At 39.5% G+C, this 7,105-nt stretch overlaps 1 protein-coding gene across 1 annotated transcript in view; it reads right to left on the bottom strand.

Moving 5' to 3' along the window:
* rab11fip5a (RAB11 family interacting protein 5a (class I)) overlaps nt 1-7,105 on the bottom strand; it is a 33,080-nt gene that overhangs the window by 24,686 nt on the left and 1,289 nt on the right. The gene's annotated exons all lie outside the window — the stretch shown is intronic.

Here is a 7,105-nt window from a genome sequence, read left to right as displayed (position 1 = left end):
CAAATACTTTTTTCCCCTCACTGTATGTACAACCAGTGCTTAAAAATTATAATCTTTAAAGTGAGATCTGCATGAAAAGCCTTTAAAAACTAGTTATCATATTAGAGGACTTTTATTTTTACATTAAATGAAGATGACACAACAAAACAACAAAATTTTATACCATGGCACTGATAAATATTAGTTTTGAGATTTTGAATTAATTTTAGAATTTTAAGTAAACATTAAAAATAAATAGCTAAAGTAGTTATGGTAGTTTTTAACAACTAATAAATAAATGTATGCTCCTTCTCCATTAATAACACAAGTAATGTTAAGTGCATTTTGAATCAATTAAGGAGGAATTCACGGTTATTTATGCAGAGTTTATAGTGAAATATAATGAATGTCTGGTGGGCTAAAACTCACAACAAGATTTACGCAATTGCTAAATCCGGAAGAAGCTAGTGGTGGATTGCTGAGCAATGGCTGCTTTGTTTACATTAGCATGCCGGCTAATTACCTAGCTACAGAAAGAGTGCTCTGACTTGACTGAGCTGTGTAGCGACAGGAACTAAAGACAAGACAAATTAGGCTGCTGTGTCACAGTGACTCAGATTAAGAAACAACCGTCTCTTCTGGCTCTGACTGATAAAATAGTCATTTTAATGCGTCTTGTCTTTGCCTTACTGTGCCTCCATGACGATGCCCGACAGGCTGATGGGAGATTTGTGATGCAACGACACAGCCCATGACCCAGGAATATAGGTTAGGTTAGTAGCAATTTGAGTAAAATGTAGGTTGCTATTTATCCTGTTACCTATAGAATGTGTTTAACTTAAATTAATCTGATAAATGTCCTTGCTTTCAACATTCTGAGGTACATTTATATCATCTAGGATTGCCCGGTCATGCTCTTATGTAACTTCTATGCCTGTATCCAGTAGACCATGACTCTCTCTCTCTCTCTCTCTCTCTCTCGTACAGATGGAGGTTCAGTTCTCAGGCCAGCCTCAGCAACACTCTTGTCTGAAACAACATCAGCGCTTTGTTTCCCTCAGATAAACAACATGACAGGGGATGTGAAACTGAGACAGCAATGGCATAAAAAAAGATTGGCTGTGAAAAACTCAAATCTAACATCTAAATCATAAAATCAGCGCTGCATGAACCACACAACCAACACCGCAAAGTATCGCTGATCTGCAGGAAAAAAAAAAAAGAGCTGAAACTTTAAATCACTCTCTTGAAGAAACTTGATTATTGAGGAAAAATGTGTCTGACAAGTCCAATACTCAGCAAAAGTATTACAAATTAAACATTTTTATTGATAACGTGGGTTGTTGTTCATTTTTGTCCACAGTGCGTGTTTCTGTACCTTCCTCCTCCTGACAGACACTGCAAGGGAATTCACCCAACGCCCACCTTTCCAGGAATCTGCTCTACACAGATAACTCAACATGCAAATACATCACGGCCACTGTATTCTCCCCTGCCACCTATTAGAAGGCAGCTGCTCTGCCTTCATTTACTGGGAAAATTGCTGAATAAAGATTAGACATGTTGGGACGTGTTTACAATAAAGCATTCATGTGGTTGTTTTTCTGCTCTCGTTGCTAATTTGAGTAGCTAAACTGTGTCCTAATATTTGCTCATAAGATTGGTAATTTAGAGCGTTTCTGTCTTGTAATAGAAAGGAAAGAGTAAGAGAATCCTGAATACGGATTTGGTGTTTGATGTAGGGCTGCAACTAACAATAATTTTCATCTTAGAATTAATCATTAAAGTTTGTAAAATGTATGAAAATAAGGAAAAATTCACTTCACAAGGCCTTACTCAGAGCCCTTGTTTTGCAAGTCACAAGTGATAAAACTTTGTGTTTTGAGTCCTTAACTATTCCTTATGCAGCCTTCGTCGAATTTAACGCAATTTTAAAGTTATGAATAGTACAGTCAATTCACAGCCAGCAACTATTTTCCCCACTGAAATGACAACGTTGCTAGCATTTTTGATTAGCTGAAGCTAGCTAGCTACTTAAGCTAATGTTAGCGCCGTGATTTGGTTGAAAACGTCTAACCAGTTGACTTTTTTAATGCCAAACTGGCTTATTTTGAAATGAGAATCTTGCAAAAATAGTGTTAAATTTGAACTTCATGGCTAAAAAACATAAAATCGTGCTAAGACTTGAGGATAAAGCTAACAGGTCCCAGGCAAAAAGTCAGCATCCTCACCAGTTAATGATCCTGTAGAAGACATGAAAATACTATACAGACACGGCCTTGTTCTTGTTTTACAATGTAGAGCTAATTAGTCCTAATATTAAAAATACAAAGTTAAGGAAAACCTTCTCGCTGGTATTTTGTTCTAACATAACCTTTTTTCTGCTTAGCTTACATATGAAAGAACAGAGCTGCTAACGCTAGCCTAAACTCACACAGCGGATATGCCATTTACTTTTCTAATGTTACTTTTAACCCCACAATATTTAATTACCGAGGTGCTTTAGGACTTGGTTACTACTATTGGTAGTAAGGTAATAAGCTGTGCATGCTAACATTAGCATGCTTATGTTTGAACAGAAAAACACACAGTTTAACTTCTTCCTTGCAGTTTTGCTCTCTTTGTTTTTGATTTTAGAAAGGCTAATGCAGAGGTGCCCAAACTCTTTCAGATAATGGGCCAAAATGTATCTGAATGAAAGGCCACAGGCCAAAAATAAATGAAGAATACTATAAATCTTGTAAATCTTACAAGGGAAGTTTAACATTAATGTGCTTTACATTGCTGTAAAACTCAGATTAAGTACTTTTTACCTGCACAAAATGTATGTTTCGTACTCATTACGGTTAGGATTTTACAGCATTTCCAGTTGAGAGGAGCATAAGCATGAGCATGTCAAATGCCATAGACTTAGACTTAGACTTAGACTTCTCTTTATTGATCCTTTTGGGATGACTCCCGCAAGGAAATTGAAAATTCCAGCACCAGTTTTAGCAAGAAAGAACAAATTAAAAAATAGATTAAAAAAGAAAAGAAAAGACAGTATAAAGACAACAAAATAACAATAATGATAATAACAACAATAAGAACATTTGTCAAATAAAACAAACAAAAGACCATAAATTATTATTAAAGTGTCAGTGTTGAGTCCAGTATTGAAGTGATAAAGTGATAAAGTGACTAGGTGTGCGTGTATGTATGTATGTATGTGTACTGTGTGTATGTATGTATGTATGTGTACTGTGTATGCATGTATGCATGTATGTATATATGTATGTATATATGTATATATGTATGTATGTATGTATGTATTGTCCTCTGCCCTATTTCCTCCTCCCCCCTAGTGAGGAGTTGTATAGTCTGATGGCATTAGAGACGAAGGAGTCCTTGAGTCTGTTGGTCCGGCACTTGGGAAGGAGCAGCCTTCCACTGAACCGGCTCCTCTGGGTGCTGATGACGGTGTGCAGGGGGTGGCTGGCATTGTCAGTAATGTCCAGCAGTTTGTCCAATGTCCTCCTCTCTGCCACCGTCCACCATGAGTCCAGCTTCATGCCGACCACAGAGCCGGCCCGCCTGATCAGTTTGTCCAGCCTGTGGGTGTCCTTCTTTGATATGCGCCCCCCCAGCACACCACAGTGTAGAAGAGGACACTGGTGACCACAGACTGGTAGAACATCCACAGCAGTTTGCTGCAGATGTAAAGGAGCGCAGCCTCCTCAGGAAGACAACGCCGGCTGTGTCTTCCTGTACAGGTGGCTGCTGTTTGTTGTCCAGTCCAGTTTGTTGTCAGCCACAGCCCGAGGTATTTGTATGATTGGACTGCCTCACCCAACTCCCTCCAACAGGACTGGTTGCGGTTTTGGTCTGGACCTCCCAAATCAACGACCAGCTCCTTTGTTTTAGAGGTGTTGAGCTGTAGGCAGTTAGTGCGACACCAGAGAGCAAAGTCCCCCACCAGACTCCGATACTCCTCCTCCCTGTCACCGCTGATACACCCAACGATGGCTGTGTCATCTGCGTACTTCTGTATGTGACACAGCTCCGAGTTGTAACAGAAGTCCGAGGTGTACAGGGTGAAGAGAAGAGGGGCCAGCACTGTGCCCTGGGGGGCTCCAGTGCTGCTGACCACAGTGTCAGACATGATGTCCTTCAGCCTGACGTACTGAAGGACATCATGTGTCATCAATGGTGGGCCAAAACAAAGGTCAAAAGCCAAAAGTCACCAGATTCATGCCTCAACTGTGGCATTAGCTCACTAGTTCAATCCTTATTTTGTCTTCATCTTCTCACCTGCAGAATACACTTATCTTCTCCAACATAAGCACATCTAACTTTAAACCTCATCCTTCATTTTCACTGACTGTGACTGGAACTTGCTGATTCAGGGGTACACTGTGTGAATGCTGGAGAGAATAAAACAAGTCAGATGTTCAGAAGAAAAGAGCCACTTCAACCCGACATATCTCCATTTGCTAAAATATACCACCCAGAGCACTACATCACTGTGACGCCCCCAACCTCCTGTAAAAGGGCATTATAAATAATATAAACTGTAAAGTGAAGGAGTCTTGGCACAGGCCACAACCTTTTCAATACTAAATGTAACACTACTGTCACTGAAAAATCACATATAATAGAAATCAACATTTGTTAACAATCTAAACACGGATGCGTTTAAGAAGTTTGACTTTTGATAAAAAAATTTAGAAAACACATCAAGGCGCAGCAAACTCACACATTAAAGTGATACTATGTAACTTGTGAAAGAAGATTTAGCATATTCTCTTACAAAATATAAAGTAGCATTCAAAAGCAAGAGTTTAGAATGCATTTTGAGTAGGTTCGGTATAGGTATCAAAACTGAGGCATGATATTAGCACTGCTATCCAAACATTTTGAACAATATCCATGCAGCCAAAGTCATTACTGACCAAGATGACAAAGCCTTAACAGGTTCCGCTTACAGACAGCAGTGTAATAACAACTCTTAATAAAATGTTAAACTTAAAGAGGAACCTCAACAATTTTACACATTGATGCCTATTTACATGTCTTGGGGAGTACTATTGCATTAGTTTTTAAAAAGTGTGTAACCCCAGAGGAAGTTGCACAAAGTCTGATAAATTGCCTTAAGTAATCGCATCGGTTGGGACTGAAGACAACAAGTTTGAAAAAGTTTGGTTGTGTGTGGTTAGAAAGAAGTGACCTCTGTGGCTCGCTCTGTATCTCTGCTTGAGGCTAGTGGCTTGAGGCTACATTAGCAGCTGCTACCATAACACATCTGAATCTCCCACAAACTATCGCAGTTGAATTCCATTGTGGGTAATGTAGGCGCCAGGTTCTGACAAGTAAGAAAAATGTGTAGACTAAAAACAACAATATCTTTGGTTCTATTGCATGGATTTTCATCCTTTTTTTCTGTCTATCCAAAGTCCCACAATGTTATAAGGGTTGTCTGAGTAATGTTTACAATACAAGGGCCATGCATACAGAATTTGTTTCCAGCTCAAAAACATGACCTAGAGCACTTTTGGACAGTTTTCAGTCCAACAATCTTCCTCAAGCCAGGTTTCAAGGCCTATTCACATATTAAATTAGAGTTGATTCTGACATTTGAGTCTGCTGGAGCTTTTGTGATTAAAGTCTTATACTGTAGCATGAAGTAGCACAAAGACAACAGTTTCCCCTAAAATGTGGCTCACGTTTTGGTGGATGTTCTCCGTCAAACCCAAGAGGTTTTACAGTGTTGTTGTTTTTTTTAAAGCTGCTGGCATACATGAGCAGTGTTGGCTGCTAGAAGTGTTGCTATTGACCATCCCAGATTCACTGAATACCACATGGAGACACTGAATGTACCAAGACACCAAACTGCTGACACTCACAGGCTGACTCTAACCTTCAAGTGACCAGCTCCATTGGGAGGAGTGTACTCCCCTTTCCTCTCTCATATTCACAAGTCTATCTGAGTGAAAAAAGCCAAGTAGTCTGGTAGTCAACTGCCATAAAGGACACAGACAATAAAGAGAATGAGAGGAACGTTTGTGTTCATCATCAAGCTGAGATATTTAATCTGTGCTTAGTGAACCAGGTGAGAGAATGGTGGGGGATGTCCTAGATCATGTACCAAATCTGACTCATACTAGACTGCTGGACCGTAAATACTCTGGTATTTGATAGTTCTAATTGAATGATTAGTAGTGCAATTTAGCTCTTCGGCATTAATAGTCTGGTGAATGCATACTAAACATTAGGGCCTGGTTAGGGCCATGACATGTTTGAAAAGATGATGCACACACACTCAGTTCCAATTGTTTCATTTATTACCAACATTTTGACCACAGTTTTTAAGTCAGGTTTAAAAAATATGATGATACTACACCTTGAAAAAGACCAACTGTACTTGTCAAATTGTTATGCAGTAATTTCGCTCTGTCTGGGAGAATGTAAACAAAGGGCCATCACGTCTCATTATGGTTTGATAGCAGGAAATGTTTCAGCTATCCAAAACATCAGCAGTGAATGTTTGCTGCCAGTCTCTCTGAATCAAAATCTGTTTGCATGCTCTAACTTGTGCACCGATCTACAATGAAACAAGGAGAAATCTATCATTGAAGTAGCGGCGTTCAATTTGACAATAGACTCATCTGACCATAATGCATTGCTGTCACACAAAATGTTGGCGTTAAGGTTACATATCTCACCTTTTTTTCTTGCTCATTTTTATGCTGAAACTATCAATCCTACATCTGAAATGCAACAAGCTCATGCTTGTTCTCTGAGAGGTGTTGAAAGGGATTATGGGGAGTGTAGGACATCCAAGATCCAGACAGAACTACAGTATGTAACATTAAGGTTAAAGAAGAGTTGGTGCAGTAAAACGTTGCTGTCACAAACACAAATACCAGTTACCTGAGGGTGGAAACGTCCTTTAAGATTTGGCAAATGTTTAAACTTGCTATAATGTATGCAACATCAAACTTTGCATCACATCTTACCATCCCGAGCTCCAGTGGGTGGGCTTGGGTAAAACAACATGTTATGCTAAAAATACCTTGGCGCCCTGGGATCATGAATCTGTTAGATAATCCCTGGATTTGGGACAGGCATTAATCCCCTCAACCCCCCC

Source organism: Etheostoma spectabile, unplaced genomic scaffold (genome assembly GCF_008692095.1).
Source record: "Etheostoma spectabile isolate EspeVRDwgs_2016 unplaced genomic scaffold, UIUC_Espe_1.0 scaffold314, whole genome shotgun sequence".
NCBI classification, from domain to species: domain Eukaryota; kingdom Metazoa; phylum Chordata; class Actinopteri; order Perciformes; family Percidae; genus Etheostoma; species Etheostoma spectabile.
The sequence above is the reverse complement of the archived record's forward strand: the minus strand, read 5'-3'. Positions and strand labels throughout refer to the sequence as shown.